Below are 15,091 nucleotides of genomic sequence, written 5' to 3'. Positions count from 1 at the left end.
GCCATTGCTAATAATGAGTACATTGTATTGTACCATAGATCAGAAGGAAAATTTTCCAAATATATCCCCAAATGCTAAAACTAAGCAGTTTTTTCATATTAATATGAATCTTAGTTTCATGGGTCAAAAAATGACTATCAAAACACTCTAGGCAGGCTTCCCTGGTGGCGCAGTGGGTGAGAGTCCACCTGCCGATGCAGGGGACACGGGTTCGTGCCCCGGTCCGGGAAAATCCCACATGCCGCGGAGTGGCTGCGCCCGTGAGCCATGGCCGCTGAGCCTGCGCGTCCGGAGCCTGTGCTCCGCAACGGGAGAGGCCACAACAGTGAGAGGCCTGCGTACTGCAAAAAACAAAAAAAAAAACAAAAACACTCTAGGCAGTTGAGTGTCTGCCAGGGCAAATCATTGCAACCAACTAACATTTGTCAGTGACTAAGCTATACATTTGGAGTTGACTCTGAGCAAATGTGCATAATGCCAGAAGGAGGCAGTTTCTGGAGCAGAGTTTCTCATATAATATTCTGAGACAAACTTCCACAGAGCACCCAAGAAGCTTACTAGAAATGGAAATTTTCTGTGCCCCACCAGCCCTACTGAATCAAAATCTTTGAGGTATACGGCCTGGACTTATGCATTTATAAGTTCTCATTGAATCTCAGGACTCCTTTTGCAGAGGGTTACTGCTCATCCCTCTGGAACTCTCTGAGATTAGAGTTAATAAGCAAATAAAAATCCCTGATTATTTTATAACTAACCATGCTTATCTGAATATGAGTCTACAGATTATATTGTTGGAGGGTTGGGAAAATAGGTGAGAAATAGGAGTACAAGGGAAGTAATATTTTTAGCAGTGAGCACTAAGAAAAAAAAAGGTAGAGTCAATCTGTCAAACAAGCAAGGCACCCAGCCTGGCGATGCAGCCTACTTTCAAGCCCCCAGAAACAACATATCTCTAAATTCATGTCTCCAATGAGGATACAATTGAACACAAGCTGCCATATGGATTTTCATGGGCCTATTCTCCATGTATAATCCTCACTATTTTTTGCATTCACACTTTCTTTTCTATCCTTTTTATCTCTCTGACTTTAGTTCATTGTCACTTATTATGTAATCCGATTCTCTTTTTTTTCCTGGACAAGTGGGTACTTTAGACTGATAAAGGTCAAGTAAGGATGCAGAAATTTGGAGAGAAATTGAATTGAAAGAAAGACACACCAACCAATGAGTCATCATCTAAAGGATTTGTGTGGAGGAAAGAATCCATATATAAAGCAGAAGGACAAAAATTAAGGAAACAGGTGTCGAGAACTATGAAGGATCTGCCACAATTTCATGATTGCTGGCAGAAGACAGAGACAAGGGGCAGTTTATTACTCATAGTGATAGCAGTAGCCAGAGTATTGTCTTACATCCGTTCCCCAAGCCCTAATTACTACAGGGTGATATGATGAGGACTAGCTGATGCCTATACACACAGTAGGTTTGTGTCATAGCTGAGGCTCCCTGAGCTTAGAAACTCGATTTTTTTTGTATAATGGCAGCAAGCAAACCTGCCCTTTGCCACAGAGGGAGAAATTATCTTTATTATACTGGACTGTAAACAAACCTGCCCTTTGCTCCACGGAGAGAACTACCTCTTCTATCTTCCAGGACTGTTCTCTATACAAACTTCCTTGAAAAGATTGTCAGGAACAAAAGCTGTCAGTGCCTCTGCTCACAAGATGTGCAGAAACACAAGAGACCCATGGAGAATTGTCTTCCAACACAAAATGGAAGCAGGAAAGTTTGAAGCAGAGCCTAGAAACATTCCATCAGTTGAAAAGGGTGCTTCAGTGGCTTTTGCAGAGTTTTAGACACCTAAAAATTGGTAGAAAAGAAAACATTGTTAACCAATTTTAACTTAAGAAGGAAAACCAGAAGGAAAAAGGAAAAAGGAAAAAAAAAAAAAAAAAAGGCTAAGGATGTGTTTATTATAGTCATAATACAGACTATGTTTATTAAGAACTAATTTCAGTTAAAGTACAATCATAAGTGGAAATGTTGGTGCCAACACAGTATTAAAAATACTAAGAAAATGGACTCAACAGGATTTTTTAAATGGTTTTAAACACTCAATGTTGTTTTCTGCTGCTTCTCAAATTATACCTTTGATAGCTCACATTTTCTTAAATGTGCCATGAAGAATTGTATTGAATACTGATTGATCAATTAAATTTACATCTCTTGAATCAATATTTTATGTAAGTTTGTTCAGACTTCTGGTCAAGATCTAAAATTTGCCTTAGTTTGGAATAATTTTATCACGCGTATACCAGTGATAGTTAAGTAGCGTAGGTGTGTGAGTGTAAGTGTGTATGTTCCTGGTTATGAGGAAATTTGGAAAGTATTAATTTTGTGATTTTACCCCTTTAGAAGCACTATCCATGGATTTTACTGAACTGATTTCCCAAAGGAAATTAGCCAAAACCTACTGAACAAACTTTAGTTTGTCAAAACCCAAAGTTGAGCACAGTGCTCTATAACAAACATGGAACTTCACGTCCCATGATAACCTGAAGGTTCCCTGAAGATAGAATTATGTCAGGTTCAAGACAGCCCTTCTTTTCATGGTTCTTAATCAATATTGATGGTGCATGTAAAATTGCAGTAGCTTGTGAGTTATAATTTGAAGAGAAACTTTGTCCCTGTTCCCAAATGGGGTTCAAGATGAAATGTAATAAATTTTCATAAGCTCTGGTTGACTCAGTTATTCCGTAAGTCAATTTGAGGAAGAGATTTAGGTTCTCTGTAAGTTAGAAATGTTTAATGTTTTAGTATTCATCTAATACCTTTGCCGCATTCACTATATGTATATATCTCATACATATAATAAATATCATATTTTGCCACACACTTTGTACTTATAGCACTTTCATGTAGATTTCTATTTAATTTAATTAAACAGCACTTTAGTGAAATGATTGGCATATTTGACTTATTTTGTATAGATTGGACTAGATTGATTGAATAAATAAGTTCATTTTGAGTTATTTACAGAAAGCCTTACTATAGATAGTAAGATTTTATACAAAAGCTTGTTTCTGAGTAGGGAGATTTTGTAGGTGATTATTCTCCTTGTTTTTCTCTGTATTTTCTCTTATTCATTTGTATATGAATAGAATATATTCATGAATTTATGATATAATATAGTTATAATAAACATATGAATATGTAAATTTCTTTATATATTTGCATATATATGTATAGACACACACCTACACACAATTGGACAAGAAAGATATTACATACTTACATATATATTACACATTTTTACATATGTATGTATATATACTTACATATATATTACATATGTATGTATATATATTTCTTATCAAATTGAAAAACAAACTAAAAAATGAAAAGGAATCATGACAGTTATCATAAACAGACCTTGAGAAATTAATATACATACACACATATAACACGAGAGAAAAAAATTTGAACCAGTTGGTTAGCTAAGCCAGAGGGAGCTAGTGGATTGGAGTTGGATAGATTCTCTGTCTTATTTGCGTTTGTATTCCATCCCTGGAAGCAGCCTAGAGGATATTAGTCCCATAATTTTTATTGTTAATTAAAAAGTGGAAGAATGAATGTCCAGAAAGTCCATGGGTTCAATTAAACTGGGAAAAACAGGAAAAGAGAGACCAGGGTCTAAAAAATCAGTAAAGTTGATTCATGGAAGCCAAATCTAGAATCTGGAAAATGTAGATGGTATCATAGACTAATCAAATAACAAAGATCTCTATAGGGAAGCAGAATCCCAGATTTAGAAATCAGGAAAGCCTGCAAGACCTCACGCTTCAAAATGAATATTGCTGGTAAAAGTGGCAGGATTCTCTGATCTTGTGACAGGTTGTATTTTCTCCATTCTATTTATATGTACTTTTTCAGTTAAGAGTAACTCTTTTAGAAATACGGACCTTATAGTCAGGTGTAACTTATTTGAACTCTTGTTCTATAATTTACTGGACTTTGAGACCTTGGGAAACCACTTTACCTCTCTGAGTCTCAATTTCCAATTCTGTAAATTTGGGGCAATAACAAATAATTTTCAGGGTTTGGGTAAGGATTAAATGAGATAATATACATATAGCACCTATCACAGTGACTGGCCCACCGTTGGCAATTGAAAAAATATACATCTCTCTCTGCACGTATTTACTCTAGAATGTAAGCTCTATGTCTTAAGGGGTTTTCCTTTCCTTTGTACAATGATGTGTTCCCGTCACACAGAGCGGCACCAGGTTTATAGGAGGCACTCAAAAAATAGTTATCAGATGAATTATTTAAAAGATTAGCATTCACCAAGTGTATTATTCTACTAGGCAAAACAGGAAAGAGATAATTAGGTTTGTTCCACAATTATATATTTTTTTCTCCCAGAACAATAAGTAAATGGTATGTTGACTAATTTATTTCCGATACCATTTTTTTAAACAAAATTTTCAGGTGGATTCAATAAAAATAACCTGCCATTTATATAGTGCTTTCACCCAGAAGGAGAAAGCATTAATTCCATTTTTTTTACAGATAAGAAAACTGAAGTTTGATGAGATTAAAATACTTCATAACACCCCTGATTTTCAAGGGCGAAAAGACATGAACAAAGGAAAGTATTAATTAACCAGAAAAAATATAGAGTCAATTAGATTAAGGTAAAAAGAGGCCTAGATATTATTTCAGTTTTCACTCATGTCAGTAAGATCATTCGTTGTATTTGGTATCAGAAATTATTTTGCATGCACAATTTCCAGTAAAATAGAATTGAGTACTTCTTCCTATGGTCAAACAGTAAAGATATTTCTGAGTGCACTGTGAACTAAGATTTTATCCAGTAAATCACAAGCACATATTTGTACATTACTTTGCATCTGATACATATTCATTTATGCAAATTTGCACTTTATCTTCCAATATAACTAGCTCCAAACATGTGGAATAGAATGTACCAATTAGTATAACTTATTACAATTGTATCAAAGCCTGAAATGAGGGGCCATCAGGGAGAGGTAAGAGGAGGAAGAAGATTCTAGCGAAGGGACCAGTTTTCTTAGGCTATTCATAAAGTTTTCTCCAAAACGTTGGGTAAGTTAGGCAGACACATCAGACTTAAGACTAGAAGAAATTGCAGATGACAAATAGATATCACCCTAAAAAAAGAGAAAAGCTCAGCATTCGGGGTTGGAATTGGACAAAGATACTACCATAGGACCAGAAGAAAAATGAGAATTATTTGAATTCACAATTATCGCCTAAGTTTTCACTTCTGGTTCCATTTTGTGCCCCTACATTTATTTTCCATTTTCCTCATCATTTTATACTGCTTATAATATAAGCTACTCTCCTGTTTTTAAATTTCTTAATAAGCCAATTAACACTTACCTGGAACAACTCAGGACATTAAAAACCACATATTGTTTTTCTTCTAAATGAAGTACTAGTTCATATGTGATAATAAAGATTTACTTCAGTATATCTACATTTATATATGTATTTATTTGCCTATTTACTTATTGCTTACTATGATACTATTGAGGTCTTAGGGCAAGGGATATCAGTCTTCAAGGAGTTCAACATCTAAGAGAAGAGAAAGACAAAAGAGGAAAACATAGGCAGAACACTCTATGACATAAATCACAGCAAGATCCTTTTAGACTCACCTCCTAGAGTAATGGAAATAAAAACAAAAATAAATAAATGGGACTTAATGAAACTTAAAAGCTTTTGCACAGCTAAGGAAACCATAAACAAGACAAAAATACAACCCTCAGAATGGGAGAAAATCTTTGCAAACGAATCAATGGACAAAAGATTAATCTCCAAAATATATAAACAGTTCATGCTGCTCAATATTAAAGAAACAAACAACCCAATCCAAAAATGGGCAGAAGATCTAAATAGACATTTCTTCCAAAGAAGACATACAGATGGGCAAGAAGAACATGAAAACTGCTCAACATCACTAATTATTAGAGAAATGCAAATCAAAACTATAATGAGGTATCACCTCACACCAGTTAGAATGGGCATCATCAGAAAATCTACAAACAACAAAGGCTGGAGAGGGTGTGGAGAACCCTCTTGCACTGTTGGTGGGAATGTAAATTGATACAGCCACTATGGAGAACAGTATGGAAGTTCCTTATAAAACTGAAAATAGAATTACCATATGACCCAGCAATCCCACTACTGGGCATATACCCAGAGGAAACCATAATTCAAAAAGACACATGCACCCCAATGTTCATTACAGTGCTATTTACAATAGCCACGTCATGGAAGCAACCTAAATGCCCATCGAGAGACAAATGGATAAAGAAGATGTGGTACATATATATATATATAATGGAATATTACTCAGCCATAAAAAGGAACAAAATTGAGTCATTTGTTGAGATGTGGATGGATCTAGAGACTGTCATACAGAGTAAAGTAAGTCAGAAAGAGAAAAACAAGTATCGTATATTAACACATGTATGTGGAACCTAGAAAAATGGTACAGATGAACCGGTTTACAGGGCAGAAGTTGAGACACAGATGTAGAGAACAAACGTATGGACACCAAGGCGGGAAAGCCTCAGGGGGCTGGGGATGGTGGTGTGATGTATTGGACAATTGGGATTGACATGTATACACTGATGTGTATAAAATTGATGACTAATAAGAACCTGCTGCATAAAAAATAAATAAAAATAAAATTCAAAAATTCAAAAAAAAAAAAAAAAAGAACCATGAAGTTGTAGCAAAGTGTGGCAAGTACTTTGATAAACCAATCATAAGGTGCTATGCAAGGCTATCATAAAGACACCTTGGGGTATCAGTGAAAGCTTCCAAGAGGCCTTGGCCCTGATGGTGTCTGAAGGATAAAATTGAATTTGATAGACACTAAAAAAATAAAAAACCAGGAAATAAAGGAGTGAGGGCTCCGTGGCAATAGCAGCAGCATTTGCTTAACCCCATAGGAATTAGGGGACAAGGCACTGCTGGATCTGTCAGGCTGCGGTGACCTGAAGGAGACCAAAAAGGGAAACAGAAAGGAGGATGGGTAGTGTAGAGGAAGGCAGGGCCAGATTCAATGGGAGTTCATGAGTTTTCATAGGCAGACATAGATCCAGTGCTTCACAATCAAAGAAGAATAACTTTGAGATGATAAAACTATTCAGAGACACATCTGAATATTAAAGAAATGTATTTAGATATTTTTCTTCCCTACATCCATGGATTGTACTTGGAAGGTTTCTGTTTTGTCATTGCAAGGGTAAAGGAAAAAATTAAAATGACACTATTGAAAACAACTACAGCTAAGAGAGACATGAGGAACTAAGAAATTTGAAGGAAAATCCTTATGGATATTGAGCACTGAATATTAGAAACGTATGGATAATCACCCAGAAAACATTTTTAAATAAAACATTTCTACTCAATAGAACGACATAAATATCTACAGATTAAACCTTTTCTTTTCACCTTAGGACTTTCATGGTATAAAAAGTTCAGATTTAATTCTATGGTTTATATAATTCCTTAGTTGAAGGTAAACTATGTTATTAAACATGCAGTTACGGAATACATGATTTCTTCTATTGAGGGAAACATAATTGGTCCTTTGTTTTAAATCTAAGACTTACACTTCAGTTAATGACTAAGGTGCCAAGGCTATTTTTACTTAATGAATCTATTACCCAATTTAACTTAAATGTATTCTCTCATACTTTTATCAGAGGTTTTGAGAGGAGTTTTAGTGTTAAGGGTCTGTGAGTGATCTCTGACCCTTTTGTTTATAGAAAGTCAAAATGTATCTGCAGTAACCAAATGTGCATATTTTTATTATTCCTATTTTTTTCTAAAAGTGAAAGATGAAACAATTTTCTTGCTTTAGTACATGAGCAAGACTTTTTGCTAGAGGACAGTCTGTGTTTGTTTTGTTTGCCTTGTTCTGCCTAGGTTGGCACTTATTGCTTCAAAAAAAAAGATATTTGTCAAGCAATAGATATAATAGAGATTGACCATCAATTAGCAGTAAGAAAGCAATTTCTAAGAGTGAAAATGCTTTAGGTTGAAAATAATTCCATGCCAAACTGAAGAAAAGTGGTAAAGTCAGGAAAGAAATAACAAATATATTTGTCACACACTTTTGTGTGTGCTTTTGCTTCTGTGATGGTGTTCTCATCTAGATCCATGCTCTAGTAAGCTGCCCAAGGGTCAAACTCTGAAAACTTCGAGATGCCTCCTTCTGAATATATTCTTCAAACTGATCTTGAAATTTGAAACAAACATATAGCTTATAAACCCATATTTATTTAAGTCCAACTTTATTAGCAAATTTCCTCAGTGAGCATGTATATCAAGCCAGATAATTTATGGAATTGAATTATTTTTTAATGGAACACTTGAGAGCAACACAGAATTAATCTTCTTGGGTCTTTTCCACATCATCATGATTGAACTTCACAAGAATTGTCAAGTATTCTCATGTCTGCTCTTGCACATATGTGTGTGTTTTGTGTAAGTGTATGTGTGTGTTTGAAGGGAGTGAAGATTAGGGGAAATATATGGTAGAAATAGTATAAACAAAGGCAATATGTAGAAGAGTTAGGGTGGGTAAATTTGGAAAAAGGGGTCAAACTGTTGGGAAACTTCCTTTGTACTTTAGAGCTTGCTTCCCCCATCTTCCCTCTTTCCTTCCTTCATTTTTGTATGCATTTTCTCTTTCTTTCTCACCATCAGTAGCCCATTGCTACATTTTTCTCATTATCTTTTTCTCTGTTTGTTTCTTCCCTTTCCTTTCCTCTTATTTCTACCCAAATGTATAAAAATACTAAACCAAAATTAAAAAAAAAAAAACATTTATATAACGGGAATTAGCAATGAATTTCCTTGCTACCTTGGAAATATTTAAAATATACAGATTTCTGAATAACCACTCCCCAAATATACTGAATTATTCAGTCTTTATTATATTTACTTATAAATAAATGAATAAATATTTGAAAATTTACTAGGTGATTATAGTAAACATGTATGTTTAGAGATTACAGCATAATGAGTGTAAGACAGAAAGGCTGAAGATCTGAATTCTATTTTTTAATTAATTAATTTATTAATTAATTAATTTTTTTTTTTTGCGGTACGCGGACCTCTCACTTTTGTGGCCTCTCCCGTTGCGGAGCAACAGGCTCCGGACGCGCAGGCTCAGCGGCCATGGCTCACGGGCGCAGACGCTCCGCGGCATGTGGGATCCTCCCGGACCGGGGCATGTAGCCGTGTCCCCTGCATCGGCAGGCGGACTCTCAACCACTGTGCCACCAGGGAAGCCCTTTAATTTATTTTATTTATTTTTGGCTGCGCTGGGTTTTCATTGCTGCGCGTGGGCTTTCTCTAGTTGCGTCAAGCGAGGGCTACTCTTCGTTGCAGTGCGCAGGCTTCTCATTGCGGTGGCTTCTCTTGTTGCGGAGCACAGGGTCTAGGCACGTGAGCTTCGGTAGTTGTGGATCACGGGCTCTAGAGCGCAGGCTCAGTAGTTGTGATGCACGGGCTTAGTTGCTCCGCGGCATGTGGAATCTTCCCGGACCAGGGCTTGAACCTGTGTCCCTCGCCTTTGTGGGCGCATTCTTAACCACTGCGCCACCAGGGAAGCCCCTGAATTCTATTTTTAATTCAGTTACTTAACCTATTATACAACATTGGACAAAGTAGTTAAACTTCTTAGTAGTAATTGCCTCATTTGTAAAATGAGGTAATGATGTCTATGGTATTCCCTCATTCTGAGATTCTGATGTGTTTCTCTGATACAACTATCTAAGTATTTTAGGGACAGTGTGGATTCAACTGCAGGCAGACAGGAAGCAAAGGTTTAAAGCAACTGTTCGGCTTTAGTGTCAAATGATTCTAAATAATATTATTTTGGTTTGTAAATTCTTTGAGAAGTTATTAAGGATGATAATTTTGTTCTCTCATGCACTGTTGGCAAATTTGGGCAAACTATATTTTTAACTTTAAAATTGTAATTTCATGGAAAGAGTAAGTACAACAATGGAGAAATAAATTTCAGAGAATTTCGAAGTAAGGTTGCTGTTTATGCAGTGGAATGTGACAGAGGGTAACAAAAACAGGATTTGAAATCAGACAAACATGATATCTAATCCCAGCTCAGTCACTTGTTAACTATGGAGTACTGGGAAAATTAGTTAACCTCTCACAGGCTCAGTTTTCTTACATTAAAAAACAAAACAAAACAAAAAACTGGAAATAATTATACCTACCTTGAAGATTTCTTCTGAGAATTGTGTCATAATATATGTAAAACAACAGTGCAACTAGCACAAAGCAAACAACCTACATTGTAAGTAATAGTATTGATATATAGCACGCATCACACTGCCCTTTTTGTTTACATGTCAACCTTCCTTTGTGGCCTGTGAGCTCTCTGAAGAAGGGGACAACTCGTATTCACTTTTGTGCTTGAGGCAGTATGCACATAGTTTTGAGGACAGGCTCTGCAGCTGGTCACCTTGGCTTTGAATTCTAGCTCTGCCACTTACTACTATGCCAGCTTGCTCAAATTATTAAGCTTTGTGTGTGTCAGTTTCTTCAACTATTAAGTGGGGACTGAGCATTTAACTAAGTTAAGGCATATAGAAGGTTTAGTGCATATTAGTATTATTTTTTTTTCTTTTTTTGGCTGTGTTGGGTCTTCATTGCTACGTGCAGGCTTTTCCCTGGTTGTGGCAAGCGGGGGCTACTCTTCGTTGCGGTGTGCAGGTTTCTCATTGCGGTGGCTGTTTTAGAGCACAGGCTCTAGGCGTGTGGGCTTCAGTAATTGTGGCACATGGGCTCAGTAGCTGTAGCTTGCAGGCTCTAGAGTGCAGGTTCAGTAGTTGTGGCGCACGGGCTCAGCTGCTCCGTGGCATGTGGGATCTTCCCGGACCAGGGCTCGAACCCATGTCCCCTGCATTGGCAGGCTGTTTCTTAACCACTACGCCACCAGGGAAGCCCAGAACATATTATTTTAATTTCAGTACCTAACATATTGCCTGGTGATTCATGTCTATAGGTTGAATAAATAAATAAATATAATATAAGCACACATGGAATTTGAAAGTTGATAGTATTGTAAGATCACCCAAGTTCCTTCGTGTTATGGATGTATGCTTAGATAGCTTTTGAAATCAGATCACAGAGTTCACAGAAGCACTCAAAATGGAATCCTGAAATCCTGATTCTAGGTCTGAGGCTATTTCATTATACCAGCCTACCTCCATGTAAATCAAAATAAGATTTAATTATTTTCAGTAAACTCTGTAAACTTCAGAGTCTTTGAGAAAGATAGCCTAGTCTGAAGGGTAAGGAGACAGGATCACTGTGGGTAATGAGGAAAAGGTTTGAATAATGAGAATATACACAGGTGCTACCTGTCAGAATGGCTGTCACTGAAATAAAGTGAAGAACCGAGAGAATTAGGATTCCAGTGAATAGATAAAACAATCACAGTAAATAAACCTTGGGAATGATGCTGCACTCAAAATAGGTTTGTTCATACATTGTCTGAAATAAGAGATTTTGTTCAGTAGTGAATGTAATGAAGTCTCAGCAACCTACCTGCTTGCTCTACACAGTAAAGGTAACAGCAATGTAAAAACCCCCCAAAATAAAAACAACTCCTCCCAAAAAATGCCCACTGTTCTGGGGGCATTAAACAGTTAGTTTTCATAGGTAAAATGAAAGATGATAAAGTCCTATTTAGAACACTCTCTGTATACTCCAGGCTTAATGAGGTCATACTTCATTCAGTTTATCAAAAACTTAAAAGTAGTTTGGTGGTAATTTATATCTTATGCTCACTCCCCAGTTGTTTCAGAGTTAGAGTTAGGGATTCGGATAATATTTCTAGGTTTTTAAATAATATAGTGAGACATATTAGCTTAATTCATACTAATATTTTTCTTCAATAAATCATACTTTGACCTAGTCCAAACATATCAGCATTCTGTAGCCTAGAACAGATGTTGAGAGTGTTTCCACATTTGTTTCAACCAACTAGTGTGCCTTGACATGTCAGGATGGAGGAGGTGTATCAGCAATTAGCTGAAGTTCACAAATACTACATTTGTTAATGCTGTTTCACATTTGTGAGCATATTGGTTTTACAAACTGTTCTATTTTTCTCTGTGAGTGTCGAAAGGACTTTGAAGCTCAGTGCAATCCTCATGCAGATGCAGTCTTTGCTAAAGCGTGGCATGAGCTGTTCTGCACAACCCAACAGGAAAGAGATGAATCTGATAATCTATGGATTTTTAGGAGTCAAGTTGTATAACTCTAAGAATCTAGTGTCCTGATAGAATTTTCTAGATAATCCAATGTGGTAGAAATTCCAAGTTGTTTATCAAAACCTATTTTTATCTCCTTCTAGAACACCCTACCCCACCCCCAGCCCCCACCTCCCCCCACTTGGACTACAGTGACTAACCTGTTTAAGGGTTACTTTTGGCCCTGTGACTGAGTTCCAGTGAATGAAATGTGAACAGAAATGACATGGGCCATTTCCAGGCTTGGCCTATGAAGCTTCCCATGCTCAGTTCCATGCTTGTTACTCTTCCTGGCTAGTTGGAATAGTAACCCCCCACGGTGATCTGGGAAGCTACAGGTTGAAGAAAACAAAGCTATCATTATCTTGAGCCACTGAGTGATTTTATGCCAAAGAATACCACTACCTCATTACCTCTCTTCACTCCTAACCTTTCATTGATCTGAAACATTATGAACTATTAGGTGAATGAGAAATAACCTTCCTTTTCATCGACTCATTGCACATTTGGGTCTATTTGTTACCACAGCTGAGCCTCTTCTGACTAGTATAATCAAAGATATGGGCTCAAATCTTCTGTATAGATTAGACATTCTTGCCTCATATCTTTCTTAAAAAATCTAGCCAAAAGCAATGATTAAAAGATTCCTGAGAAGAGTAAGGAGATAATGGATCTCTTCTTCCTCCAAGATGAAGCATAGCCTACTGAATTTATATTTGCAAATTTTGTTAGTCATGGTAAAAAAAAAAAAAAAAAAATCTATGAATATCATGCCTTTGAGGCTTCATATGATTTTGCTAAAAAAATACAACTGGATTCAAAATAGCATCTGGTCATCAACCTCTGATATGAACTTTCCTGACAAAATGTGACTTGGAGACATAGAAAATGGAACAACATTGGAAAATCTCCAAAACTTAATACTAACCCAAAGCCGGTATTCAGAAGGCATTTCTACAAAGTAAAAAGCTTATGGAGTTAGAACACAAAAAACAAACAAAAAACCAATGCTATACCTCGCTTAGCCTCATGGAAGATACAGCCCAGCCTTCCTGAAAGAAAACAGAGAACTTAATTTTTCTCCCTGATCTTCTGCTTCCTGGCTTAGAAACTTCCAGACTTGTACCAAAACTTGTACCAAAGACAAAACCGGACAGCCTCCTCTCTGTATATGGTTGCAGTTATGAAGGCAGTCAGAATATTACTCCCTTCCTCTCACCCTACCTTCCTTTATCCACTGGTCCATTGCATTTTATGGGGTATGTTTTCAGAATTTAAAACTTTGTATGTAGGAAGAGAAAGAAGAGTACTAAAACCAGACCATGTTGGGGATTGTAGCTTTCCATTGGTTCCAAGTATTATAATATCAGGAACAAGAGGTAGGAGAGGAACTCAAGTTGATCCTGTAAATTGTATTTGATTCATCCTGCTAGACACAGGACAGGGGAGAACAGCTGTGACCATGTTCTACACTTTGACTTAAAAAATGCATCCAACCAGGGAGACAGTGAATAGGGTATTTACAAACTACATACCTATGTGCTGGGAAGCATCAGTTCAAGTCAGAACTCTACACAGTAAGAAATGCAGTGTGGCGGGGAACTTAAGTAAATACACAAATATGCACTGGAATAAGAAAGAAAAGAGTACACGTTAAAAAACTTGAAGATGAATATGTTATTTAAATGATTGGCTATAGCAAAAGGGAGAAAATGTTCAAAAACTTATTAAACATACTTTATATGAAACAAAAAGGCATTTCCTCCACAAAAATGATATCACAAAGCATAGGAAATAGGCTGAGATGAAAGGAGAAGGAAAAAACCAATAAGGTGCATTATAAAAATGACCAATTTTGATGTAGAGAAAACTGGTGACCTGTTACTTCCTACCATCAACTATACTAGATGTGGAGAAAAACCCCTCCCAGTCTTGAACATCTGAAATTGCTAGAAACTAAATAGAACATGAAAATATGTCTTTTTCAGCATGGCAAAGCTTGTGTCAATATAAGAAAAACAAATTGGAAGCCTGAAAGTTGTCACAAAATGCTATTCCATCAGGCAAGGAGCCCTGACCAGCTGCTCCCTGGAGGTGTGGAATCTGGTTTTAACTTGCCAATCTTAAGAGACTTGACACAAAAGCTGGGTTTTTTGGGCACAGCAACTCACATTAATGATGCCCCCCCTTCCATAAATGTGAAGCAATGAAAGGGTAACACACTCAGGGGTGAAACAGAACACAAACAAACAGAAAAGCTCACTGTGCTATGCCTGTGCCCATCCTGATACAGGGTATGGGGCATGGGACAGGAGTTATAGGAAAGAAAATTATTCTCCGAGAATTCCCAATCACAAGGTTCATCTATTGATAGATTTGAGACTGGATTCACATTCCCTGTAAAGTCTAAGACATGCTAAGTAGAAATTTTAGTTTAAAGTGGTTCTAGGGTGACTGGCCTCTTAGGTGTCTGAGAGAAGAGAAACTAATGCCCTCTGTAGAACACATTTTAAACACAGACCTCAAAAATTTTCCATAAGGAGGGGCTTCCCTGGTGGCACAGTGGTTGAGAGTCGGCCTGCTGATGCAGGGGACACGGGTTCGTGCCCCGGTCTGGGAAGATCCCACATGCTGTGGAGCGGCTAGGCCCGTGAGCCATGGTCACTGAGCCTGTGCGTCCGGAGCCTGTGCTCTGCAATGGGAGAGGCCACAACAGTGAGAGGCCCGCATACCACCAAAAAAAA

At 37.0% G+C, this 15,091-nt stretch overlaps 1 protein-coding gene across 1 annotated transcript in view; it reads left to right on the top strand.

The window, feature by feature from the left end:
• The window catches only part of NEGR1 (neuronal growth regulator 1), a 900,229-nt gene that overhangs the window by 605,723 nt on the left and 279,415 nt on the right, over positions 1-15,091 (top strand). The gene's annotated exons all lie outside the window — the stretch shown is intronic.

This window comes from Neophocaena asiaeorientalis, unplaced genomic scaffold (assembly GCF_003031525.2).
Source record: "Neophocaena asiaeorientalis asiaeorientalis breed wild unplaced genomic scaffold, Neophocaena_asiaeorientalis_V1.1 scaffold15, whole genome shotgun sequence".
Taxonomy (NCBI): domain Eukaryota; kingdom Metazoa; phylum Chordata; class Mammalia; order Artiodactyla; family Phocoenidae; genus Neophocaena; species Neophocaena asiaeorientalis.
This window is presented reverse-complemented; position numbering and strand designations above follow the sequence as displayed.